The sequence below is a fragment of the Hyla sarda genome, chromosome 4 (assembly GCF_029499605.1).
Source record: "Hyla sarda isolate aHylSar1 chromosome 4, aHylSar1.hap1, whole genome shotgun sequence".
NCBI classification, from domain to species: domain Eukaryota; kingdom Metazoa; phylum Chordata; class Amphibia; order Anura; family Hylidae; genus Hyla; species Hyla sarda.
In genome coordinates, this window is record NC_079192.1 from 177,130,577 (window position 1) to 177,143,715 (window position 13,139).

The 13,139-nt window shown below is 44.1% G+C and overlaps 1 protein-coding gene and 1 pseudogene across 9 annotated transcripts in view; both read right to left on the reverse strand.

Moving 5' to 3' along the window:
* HERC1 (HECT and RLD domain containing E3 ubiquitin protein ligase family member 1) overlaps positions 1-12,705 on the reverse strand; it is a 192,823-nt gene extending 180,118 nt beyond the window's left edge. For 4 of the 9 annotated variants that reach the window (XM_056572870.1, XM_056572876.1, XM_056572875.1 and 1 more), the window contains exon 1: positions 12,202-12,703. The gene's annotated coding sequence lies outside the window, so the exon portion shown is untranslated. Of the gene's footprint in view, positions 1-4,000; positions 4,164-12,113 lie in introns of all 9 variants that reach the window. The other 5 variants (XM_056572872.1, XM_056572873.1, XM_056572869.1 and 2 more) reach the window with 5 other exon arrangements.
* Positions 4,459-4,544, reverse strand: LOC130267809 (U2 spliceosomal RNA; annotated as a pseudogene).
* Positions 12,706-13,139: the final 434 nt, after the last annotated feature.

The following is a 13,139-nucleotide window of genomic DNA, read 5'->3' on the forward strand; positions in this document are numbered from 1 at the left end:
CAGCCCTGCTGTATGCTACTCTGTACAGTGCATTAGGCTTAAGATAACAAGTGCATCAAATGCAAATAAGGCCCTATGTATTTTGAATTATTTGGAATCTATGAAAGTATTAAGGGAAAATATTTTGATAACATGGGGAAAGATTATTACAAAGTCTTATAAATGACATGATGACTGGTGCTCAATAGGCTGTTACATAAAGTATCTCTAGATACTAGACCTGTTTTCATTACGAGCCATGTCACCTTGTAATCCTGGACACGAGCCAGACACCAGGCATTTCATCATCCGGACAAATGTATTTTTACTTGAAGCCTTCCTAAAGGCATGTTTAGTCAGAGATAGAGCAGAACAAGTACACACAGTGAAGGTAATGGAGCTGAAGGTAAAGCAGGCCACAGACTGGTCATGACAGGACAGAGATGCTACAGACAGGAATGTTCTCATTCATACAAGCTAACATTCTGCTCTGTGCTTTCCAGTAGCATCCAGAAGCTAAGAGACACCATAGAAAAGGATTGCAGTAACACATGTTTTGCTATAGACATGTTTATTCCCTTTGTGTGTATTGGAACTATACCGATTCATACCAATACCGAATTTTTTGGGCTGCACGATATGAATTTTCCCCCATACAGCAATACCGGTTGGGCCCCCCCCCCCCCCCCTCGGGAATGTATTATCAGCCCAGCGCAGCGCTGTCCCCACATCGGGGAACTAATCATATGTGACCCGCCAGCACTGTTCTGCCCCCCCCCCCCCCCCAATTAATGATCAGCCCAGCGGGGTACTACTCACATATGTCACCCGCAAGCACTCCCCTCTTCGTTGGGGGCCGCCGGGCGGTGGAACTCTATAGTGTACGCCAGTGGTCTCCAACCTGCAGACCACTGCTGTACACTGTATCCCTATGCCCGGGCTGCAAAAGATACAGAAAATAAACTTTAACTTACCTACGTCGGCCACACGCTGTTCCTTGGGACTGGAATGTCGGACAGCCGTCAGCCTATCACTGGCCGCAGCGATGTCCCGCCCCGGCCAGTGATAGGCTGAGCCCACTGTCATGTAAGGAGCTCTGGCCGGCTTCTTACATGACAGTGGGCTCAGCCTATCACTGGCCGGGGCGGAACATCGCTGCGGCCAGTGATAGGCTGACGGCTGTCCGACATTCCAGTCCCAAGGAACAGCGTGTGGCCGACGTAGGTAAGTTAAAGTTTATTTTCTGTATCTTTTGCAGCCCGGGCATAGGGATACAGCGTACAGCAGTGGTCTCCAACCTGCAGACCTCCAGCTGTTGCAAAACTACAAGTCCCAGCATGCCCGGATAACCATTGGCTGTCCGAGCATGCTGGGAGTTGTAGTTTTGCAACAACTGGACGTCCGCAGGTTGGAGACCACTGGCGTACAGTGAGTTCCATCGCCGGTGGCCCCCAACAAAGAGGAGGAGGGCAGTGCTTGAAGGTGATATATGCGAGTAGTACCCCGCTGGGCTGATCATTAATGGGGGGGAGCAGAACAGCACTGGCGGGTCACATGATTTTGGGGGGGGGAGCTGAACACCGCGCGCGGGTCACATGATTGGGGCGGGGAGGGGCAGAACAGCGCTGGCGGGTCACATGATTGGGGGGTGGGGGCGAAAATACCGTTATATACCGTGGAACCACCGTAAGTTTAAAAAAAATACCGTGATACACATATTTGGTCATACCGCCCAGCCCTAATTGGAACCAAACCAAAAAAGGGAGGAAAGAAAAAGCATTTTGGACATAATGTCACACCAAACTCCAAAAATGGGCTGGACAAAATTATAGACTGTGCACCCTTCCACACACAGCAGCCATGCAAATAGACAATGGGGAACAATAAAACAAGATATTTAGTAACAATATCACCCCAAAAGAGCCATTCTCATGTCTCATCCGAATAGTACAATGTACATGGTGTGGCTCCTGTCTGCAGCTGAGACATTTGCATGAGGACAATTACGGTTATCTAGACTATCTTTAGAAAATCAGGTCAGCAGTATTTGCATAGTGCAGACAAAAGGATGTCTTACAGATAAAAGTCATGTCCACTGTATCTTCTAGTGTCTACTGGGCCATCATCTCCAAACACATCTTGTTATACACTTCCAGGTAATGCACTTATACCAAACATATAATTCATAGCAGAAAACATAAGAATATGTTCACATGTCAGTAATGACAGAGCCCCACCATTATGACAAACACCATAGCAAACCCCACTTGGTTTCTGTTCAAATTGAGCAGACTGTGGTCACATTATCAAAAGGATAGTTGAGGAGATTTATCGAAACCTGTTCAGAGGAAAAGATGACCAGTTGGCCCTAGCAAACCAGATTGCTTCATTAGTTTAAAAATAAACAAATATAAATATATATATATATATATATATATATATATATATATATATATATATATAAAAATAAAAAAGGGACTCTGAGAAATGAAAGAAGCAATCGAATTGGCTGCTAGGGGCAACTGGGCAACTTTGCCTCTGCACAGGTTTTGATAAATCTGCCTCACTGTTCTAAAAAACAAAACTGACACTCACAGGGCAAAAACATATCCTGCCCTAAATCTTATTGCAGTGGGAGGGGTGCCTGACTGGTGGGACACCCACCGCAATCCTAAGAATGGGGACCTTAGTCTCCCATCAGAATCTCCAGTGTTTCATGGGAATCCTACTGCCCCGTTCTGACAGGAAACTTGTGTCCGCTTCTCGATCTCGCAGGGGTTCCAGTAGTCAGAGCTAAAGCTTGATTTTGCTCATTCTTTCAGTGGAATCCATGTGGAGTACATTGGTCTCTATGGGCTGCCCTTTGAATCTCCAGCCAGAGATTCCTTGGTCTGAACACAGCCTTCGGGTATGCTCACATTCTTCGGCGGTAGGACTGCGCAGCACTGCACCGTCACCATTGACGGCTATGCAGTGCTCGCATACTTTCGCGCAAAGAATGAACATGTTCTTTCTTTGCGCTGAACAATTTCAGCAGTGGAATTGTCCACCGCTCAAATTCCACAGTGTGAACGAGTCTCACGGAAGAGCCATTCACACTGATGGGAATGTTCACTGAGCGGAATTCCGCAGTGTGAACATGCCATTAGGCTAGGTTTCCACAAAAGGTTTTTGTCTGGCATTTTATTTTATTTTTTTTAAACTGTCACTGCAATTTTTGAGCCAAAGTCAAAAGTGGCTCATTCCTTTATATTTTCCATTGCTTTTGAATCTATTTCTGGCATTGACCCAAAAAATTACAGTGGCAGTTTTTTCAAAAATAAATAAATAAATAAAAAAAACAAGAAAAAAAAACCTGTGTGGAAACCTAGCCTCCCTTTTTTCACTTGGTAGAGACAAAAATTTCAGGATTTCTTGAATTGCAAGTACTCATTGGTTCTTAAAGTGGGCACAGCTGATGGGGGCATTACTGCACTTGCAGCATTTAACAGGATACAGACTAAATTTTGTGCTTTAAGGCTACGGTCCCACGTAGCACTAATGCAGCACATTTTACATTATGCAAAATGTGCTGCGCAGTGGGAAATGCTGCGTATTCTGTACTGAGCATACACACAGGGCTAGCCAGCAGCAGCCCTGTGTGTTCAGTGAAGTTTGGGGGGGAATGGCTACGAGTCACTGGCTTGCCGGCGCATGGCCATGACCCCAAACCTCACTAAACCCACAGGGCTTCCGCTGGCTAGCCCTGTGTGTATGTTCAGTCAGTGCAGAATATGCAGCATATTTTCTGATGCTCAGCACATTTTGTGCAGCATGAAATATGCTGTGTTAGCGCTACGTGGGACTGTAGCATAAGATTTTTTTTTTTTTTCTTGGAGCCGGGGAAAATGCTATCGAATCACCCAACGTGCAAGAAAAGGTGCAAACATGTTACACAAAAAAAAAAAAAAAAAGTGCACAAAGGATGCAGTCTATAGCAGGCCCTTCTCCGACAGAAGAGAGGCCCCCAAACAAACCTTACCCTTCGCCTCTGGACCAAAAGGTACCTTGGAAGTTCCAGGTTCAATGGCATCCCCTATCTGCCCACAGAGCCATTAAAGGTCGGTACCCTGCCCATGTAGGAGTACCCAGGGTTTTTTGCAGGGAGGAGGGACACCCAGAAGTGCTACCACGTCCTAACAATCCTGTGGACACACAACACGCAAAAAGTGATACAGTGAACAAAAAGAAAGAAATAAGTGAATGTGCGCAGGTACACTGCCCGGACATCTGGCCGGATCTATAAAAATTTCTCTGATCCTAGCCAGAAGGCGGGAAATCAAGAGATGAGCGCAACTAAGGTGAAGAGATCATGGTGCCAGTGCTTCAACTCAGTGAGCCAATCCTCCCAGTGAGTTTCGGCACCTCGGGGTCACCACTCGGAGGAACTAAAGTACCTCAGCTCTAGACCCTCTTGGCCTCATGGAGAGACCTGGAGGAAATAGGTACACCTGCTCCTTTGTGCAGCCATCCATTCATAAGAACAGATACTACACTTGATCTTAGCCAAAAGGCCGAGAAGCGATAAGAGTTCTGCTACCATTTACTTTAATAGTGCCACTATTGCAGTTTTTCCATGGACCCAATGAAGTAAATGGCAGAGAAACTCCCAGTAAGTTTCCCACAGCAGGAAACCTGCAGCGAGTTATCGACGTGTGAACATACCCCTAAATTCTGAAAATTGTTGCAGTGACCACATGACCATAAGAACACAATGTCCCTGTGTTGAAATCACAATGTCACACTAATTTGCTGGTAACAACGTGACCACAGCAGGGGGTTATGGTGATATTATGTAACGCAGCCACATGTCACCCTAATTTTAAAAAGCAGTTTCTATTATTGTTATTCAATATGAAATCCTGGAGCAGGAATCTGTCTTTTCCTGCCTATAAAAGGCAATGTGTCACCTGTCACACAACTAGGCTTCCTTTTCTCATACAGAATATATATGCATGATATATTTCACATCTGAATGCAGATGTGCCCATATAACAGTCACCTGACCACAGGTTCGATGACAGCTGTCAGTCGGGCTCATCAGAACCAAGGTCAGGCCAGGATTGGCAGCTGTAATATGGACAAAAAAATGCATCATTATGCTTGTGTGAAACCTACCTAACACTTTTTTATATATACTGTATATATAAACAATGCTGTCATACAGTAGTCCCCAACAAGTGTATCACCATAGGGGTCCTAAACTGTAAATATGTGCACTGGTTACAATACAAATGTACCCTGCCAATACTGCACAGACATTCTAACCTTTGGTCAGTGCGTATAATATGAATACATTCGATTCCACACTAATGTATTTAAAAATACTTACAATTTTAGCATTACTTATTTCTATATGATTTCTTTTTTTGTCTGGGGTGACTAAGACTCAAAGTTAAAAGTGACTCAGAAGGCACAAACAACTAGAGAACTGTACCCTAACCATTAAAGGGGTTATCCAGGAAAAACTTTTTATAATATTATATATATATATATATACATATATATGATGAGTATTTGCCTCAGGGCGAGGCCACCACTCCTGGTGTAACGGAGCTTCAGAAGGCCATTAAGCACTCCGTGGGCATTCTGGGTAGGGGAATATGCAAAGCAGCTCATTACATCACCTTTTCAGGTAATGTTCCCTGGTATCAGCTTAGCTCCTGTTAAGGAATATAAAAAGCTGATCGGGATTTTATGCCAAGCCAGACTACTCCACAAAAGGGAAGTTTCTACCCATCTGCAGACAGGAGCTAAGCTGATACCAGGGAACATTACCTGAAAAGGTGATGTAATGAGCTGCTTTGCATATATATATATATATATATATATATATATATATATATATATATATACATACACACACATACACCGTATTTATCGGCGTATAACACGCACTTTTTAGGCTAAAATTTTTAGCCTAAAGTCTATGTGCGTGTTGTACGCCGATACCGCCCCAGGAAAGGCAGGGGGAGAGAGGCCGTCACTGCCCGCTTCTCTCCCCCTGCCTTCCCTGGGGTCTAGAGCCCTACTGCCGGCCCTTCTCACCCCCTGGCTATCGGCGCCGCTGCCCGTTCTGTCCCCCTGACTATCGGTACCGGCCAATAGCCAGGGGGAGAGAAGGGGCAGCGGCACCCATTGCCGGCGCCGCTGCCCCGTTGCCTCCCCCCATCCCCGGTGGCATAATTACCTGAGTCGGGTCCGCGCTGCTGCAGGCCTCCGGCGTCCCCGGCGTTGTTGCTATGCGCTGAACGGCACGGCGCATGACGTCAGTGCGCTGCGCCGTGCATAGCAACGACGCAGGGGACGCACGCCGGAGGCCTGCAGCAGTGCGGACCCGACTCAGGTAATTATGCCACCGGGGATGGGGGGAGGCAACGGGGCAGCGGCGCCGGCAATGGGTGCCGCTGCCCCTTCTCTCCCCCTGGCTGTCGGCGCCGCTTCTCTCCCCCTGGCTATCGGCGCCGGCACTGATAGTCAGGGGGACAGAACGGGCAGCGGCGCCGATAGCCAGGGGGTGAGAAGGGCCGACAGCAGCGCTCTAGACCCCAGGAAAGGCAGGGGGAGAGAAGCGGGCAGCGACGGCCTCTCTCCCCCTGCCTTTCCTGGGGGTATATCGGGGTATACACGCGCACACACGCACCCTCATTTTACCATGGATATTTGGGTAAAAAACTTTTTTTACCCAAATATCCTTGGTAAAATGAGGGTGCGTGTTATAGGCCGGTGCGTGGTATACCCCGATAAATACGGTATATATATATATATATATATATATATATATATATATATATATATATATATATATACACACACACACACACACACACACATATACATACATACACACACATATATGTCTTGGATGTTTCAGATCCTGCAATGCCTGCTGAACTGTTCACACAGAGGCATATTCATAGTGTAGGGTCCGTCCCAAATGAGGTCACCTTACCGTGGTGGGACGGTCCAAGCTATTTGGCCACTATTTCATAACTTCATAATTTTATATTTCCATTTCTTGCACCATAGCTGTATAGCTTTTCATGTTGTATCTTTATACTCATGTTTTATCTATATCTTTGTGCTAGCAGTGTGCTGCTGTATTCTCCTGTTGCTGTATATTTAGCCCAGCAGCTTGCACCTGTAAGCCATGTCCATATAATAGTTTGGAATCAATAGTGCTGGCTGACTTATCCTTTGGTTATATATATATCTCTATATATATCTCTATATCTCAACTGGCTTCAGAAAGTTAAACAGATTTGTAAATTACTTATATTAAAAAATATTAATCCTTTCAGTACTTATGAGCTTCTGAAGTTGAGGTTGTTCTTTTCTGTCTAAGTGCTCTCTGATGACATGTGTCTCGGGAACCGCTCAGTTTAGAAGAGGTTTGCTATGGGGATTTTCTTCTAAACTGGGCGGTTCCCGAGACACGTGTCATCAAAGAGCACTTAGACAGGAAAGAACAACCTTAATTCAGAAGCTCATAAGTACTGAAAGGATTAAGATTTATTTAATAGATGTAATTTACAAATCTGTTTAACTTTCTGGAGCCAGTTGATATATATAAAAAAAAAGTTTTTTTCCTGGATAACCCCTTTAAGCCTAACATAAAGCAAAGAAACAGAAGCCCTGCTCTATGCTGACCACAGCCAATCATTTTGCCATCAACCCTCTTCAACCCAACCCAACTTTTTCAAGAACTTATCAGCAATAACTGGTGATGAAGCTTATCTTGGTGACAAAAAACACTAAATATCGTGCTGATAAAATGATCTGATCCCATCTACACATAGGAGACTGAAGAATGCATCCTGCCTGGTTATACTATACATCGATATGGCATCCAGGGCAGACACAATGCTGTAGAATTCAGGAGCCGCTGTGTACACAAGCCACGGAGCTTGCCATCAGACTTGACACAATGTATGGATCACCAGGAGCAGACACAGTGGTCACTGCTGGGCACATCCTGACATGGTCTTGCAGGCACAGGCTACTAAATATTATAGCAGCACGCCTTCTGATGGCAGACCTGTGCAGCTCACGTACACAGATGTGTGCAGGTCATGTATTCAGAGGCGGCATGTCATATGATGGCTATGGAGGATGATGGTGAGGCTGATCTGATGGCAGAGGGTGTATGTGTCATGTACAGAGGTGATCGAGTTTTATAAATATTGATAATATTAGTTAAATTGTATTCGGCCCTCCACTGCCACCTAATACTCGCACTCATATTACCTGTACATTGCTATTTTTACAATGATGCGATCCACCGGCCTGTGATTCTACACCTCACTTCCGTTATTCTTATCCAAGCCCCGTTCCTAATCTACCTATTATATAAACATCTTACTCAGTGCAATCTGCATATTAATACTTTTATATATTTAAGCTTATAACATAGCTTTTACTCCGGCTACTACCTATTAGGGAAATTGTTGTTTTCTACATGTTTTTTACTTAGCATGACTGCGGCTTGTGTCACTAACACACGCCCACTGTCTTGTAATGGTTCCTGGTGCCTTCCTTATTTAAATGGTGTCTGGATGTATGTTTGGTAATCCACTAAGGTACTTGTCCGTACCGTATATTGTTAGGTCTCCCAATAATGTGTAGAACAATTGATAGCGCAAAGGGAACCTTTTAAATTATTTTATTGTATAAACATAACACTCGTGGTAGTGATTAAAATATGTATTAGCCACCATACACTACTTATATTGCCGCATCCATCTATAGAGATGTATCACAAGTTGTAGTCCATATGTTCCTTTAGGCCACAATGTTCATTAGTGCGTTTTTAAAGTGCATATGAGAGTGTGCGTTTTCTACTTATTATTCAAGGTGCGCTAGTACATTTGTGACCTCTGTCTTCTGTACGTGCCTCCCACACACCTTGATTGTCCATGTGTGGTAACCGTACTGGTTATGTGCATATATTAACAGAAGTATTGAATGTGCTTTTCTTATTCATAGAGGTATTTCGATTGTGTGCCTCTATAGCAACTTAATGTCCATCTGTTAATGGCAAATTATGTCACAGTCTTTTAAATATTTGCACATAGAACGATGTATATTGCACATTATGATCATGCCTATTTGAATTATTGCACACACTTATTGCACATATTCCTTATTACACATAGCACTTATTGCACTTATCTCTTTTTCGGCTTCTTAAGTAGTTGGTGCTTCTAGTTTCTTTCGGATGGGAGCCTCTTTTAGGTAATTGCCGGTCCGACGCGTTTCCTCTTACGATTCTTCCGGGACTTGTTTTTGGCTTTTTTTAGCTTTTTTTTACTCCTCCTGTATCCTTTTTAGATGCGGCACTGATGACGGCCGTCATCAGTGCCGCATCTAAAAAGGATACAGGAGGAGTAAAAAAAAGCTAAAAAAAAAGCCAAAAACAAGTCCCGGAAGAATCGTAAGAGGAAACGCGTCGGACCGGCAATTACCTAAAAGAGGCTCCCATCCGAAAGAAACTAGAAGCACCAACTACTTAAGAAGCCGAAAAAGAGATAAGTGCAATAAGTGCTATGTGTAATAAGGAATATGTGCAATAAGTGTGTGCAATAATTCAAATAGACATGATCATAATGTGCAATATACATCGTTCTATGTGCAAATATTTAAAAGACTGTGACATAATTTGCCATTAACAGATGGACATTAAGTTGCTATAGAGGCACACAATCGAAATACCTCTATGAATAAGAAAAGCACATTCAATACTTCTGTTAATATATGCACATAACCAGTACGGTTACCACACATGGACAATCAAGGTGTGTGGGAGGCACGTACAGAAGACAGAGGTCACAAATGTACTAGCGCACCTTGAATAATAAGTAGAAAACGCACACTCTCATATGCACTTTAAAAACGCACTAATGAACATTGTGGCCTAAAGGAACATATGGACTACAACTTGTGATACATCTCTATAGATGGATGCGGCAATATAAGTAGTGTATGGTGGCTAATACATATTTTAATCACTACCACGAGTGTTATGTTTATACAATAAAATAATTTAAAAGGTTCCCTTTGCGCTATCAATTGGATGTATGTTTGTATGTACCTTTTGCATTTAATAAAGGGAGAATATATTCCCAAAACGCGTCTTTCTCCATTTTTATTGTTTTTATAGATGTGTCAATAAATTACAATGATAATATATCTGATCTGACACCTGATCCATAGTGGTAGCGCCAGAGCAGTGCATTCTTTTTTCCTTGTATCTATTTCACATGTACACGGGTGATATGTCATAATGGCTAAGGAGGCTGATCTGATGGTAGGTGTGCGTGTGTCTCATGTACACAGGGGTGACATGTCATATGATGACTATGGAGGGTGTCATGTACACAGGGGTGACATGTCATATAATGACTATGAAGGGTGTCATGTACACAGGGGTGACATGTCATATGATGACTATGGAGGGTGTAATGTCATATGATGACTATGGAGGGTGTCATGTACACAGGTGTGTCATGTCATATAATGACTATGGAGGGTGACATGTACACAGGGGTGACATGTCATATGATGACTATGGAGGGTGTCAGGTACACAGGGGTGACATGTCATATGATGACTATGAAGGGTGTCATATAAACAGGGGTGACATGTCATATGATGATTATGGAGAGTGTCATGTACACAGAGGTGTCATGTCATGATGACTATGGAGGGTGTCATGTACACAGGGGTGACATGTCATATGATGGCTAAGGAGGGTGTCATGTACTCAGGGGTGACATGTCATGATGGCTAAGGAGGGTGTCATGTATATAGAGGTGACATGTCATACGATGACTATGGAGGGTGACATGTACACAGAGGTGACATGTCATATGATGGTTAAGGAGGGTGTTATGTACACAGGTGTGTCATGTTATATAATGACTATGGAGGGTAACATGTCATGATGACTATGGAGGGTGTCATGTACACAGGGGTGACATGTCATATGATGACTATGGAGGGTGTCATGTACACAGGGGTGACATGTCATATGATGGCTAAGGAGGGTGTCATGTACTCAGGGGTGTAATGTCATATGATGACTATGGAGGGTGTCATGTACAAAGGGGTGACATGTACACAGAGGTGACATGTCATATGATGGTTAAGGAGGGTGTTATGTAAACAGAGGTGACATGTCATATGATGACTATGGAGGGTGTCATATACACAGGGGTGACATGTCTTATGATGACTATGGAGAGTGTCATATACACAGGGGTGACATGTCATATGATGATTATGGAGGGTGTCTTGTCATATGATGACTATGGAGGGTGACATGTCATATGATGACTATGGAGGGTGTCATGTCATATGATGACTATGGAGGGTGTCATGTCATATGATGACTATGGAGGGTGTCATGTCATATGATGACTATGGAGGGTGACATGTCATATGATGACTATGGAGGGTGTCATGTACACAGGGGTGTCATGTCATATGATGACTATGGAGGGTGTCATGTCATATGATGACTATGGAGGGTGTCATGACTATGGAGGGTGTCATGTCATATGATGACTATGGAGGGTGTCATGACTATGGAGGGTGTCATGTCATATGATGACTATGGAGGGTGTCATGTCATATGATGACTATGGAGGGTGTCATGTCATATGATGACTATGGAGGGTGTCATGTCATATGATGACTATGGAGGGTGTCATGTCATATGATGACTATGGAGGGTGTCATGTCATATGATGACTATGGAGGGTGTCATGTCATATGATGACTATGGAGGGTGTCATGTCATATGATGACTATGGAGGGTGTCATGACTATGGAGGGTGCTGTTCCAGGTCCTGGGGTTGATAACCTGGTTTCTAGGTAATTATTAATGTTGGGTCAGGTGCCATCACCCTGCTGGCAGCACACAGTGTCCAGCTCCATCACAGGTGCCCCTCTGCATATGGGTATCCAGCTGTGATAGAGGCCTCTCTGGTGGATGAGCCCAGCTGTGCCATCACATGAAGCCATCCCTACAGTGTTATACCAGCTCTGCCCTGTCCCCAGCACCCACACCGGTACCGTTATGTACCAGTACACACCCAGGTACCTGCAGCGCCGACCACCGGGACCGTTACAGGATGACCCAGATGTGACAGACCGCCGCTTTCCGTACACCGGAGCTCTCACCTCAACCACCGAGTGACATGACAGACGACACGGGACGTACAGGGCCACAGCCCGAGGATGCTGTGAGTGCCGGCGGCAGTGACACCGAGGAGCAGGGCCCTGACTGGAGCCGCAACGGTTCTACTTGTCATAAGAAAGGAAAGGGAGGGGACACGTGACCACACCCAGGAAAAGGAGGGAAGCCCGTGTACACAGCCCGGGGCCGCCTCACATAACCGGGCACCGGGAGACGCCTTTACGTGTATAAACCTGCAGTGCTGTGGGGGGGGGGGGGGGTGACAACCGAACTGTGCTACAGCACGCGGAAACATGTATAGTGGTGACACCTATAGAGCTCCCTCCCTTGTAGGACTATAACTTTTCTATAACGGCTTCAGAGACCACCCGATGTATGTCGGTGTATGTATAGATATACTGTACACATACACATTGATTAGTCATTTTTGCACTTTCTTTTTCTCCTCCTTGCTTTTTAAAAATCTTAACCCTTTCATTTTTGCACCTAAAAATCCATATGATGTCTTATATTTTGCGCCACAAATTCTGCTTTGTAATGACGTCAGTCATTTTACCCAAAAATCTATGGTGAAACAAAAAAAAAAAAAAACATTGTGCAACAAAATTGAAGAAAAAAAAACATTTTGTAACTTTTGGGGGCTTCCGTTTCTACGCAGTAAATTTTTCGGTAAAAATGACACCTTATCTTTATTCTGTAGTTCCATACGGTTAAAATGATCCCCTACTTATATCGGTTTGATTTTGTCGCACTTCTGGAAAAAAATCATAACTACATGCAGGAAAATGTATACGTTTAAAATTGTCATCTTCTGACCCCTATAACTTTTAGATTTTTCCGTGTATGGAGCGGTATGAGGGCTGAAGTTTTTAGCGGTATCATTTATGTATTGATCTGACTTTTTTTTGCTTTTTATTCATTT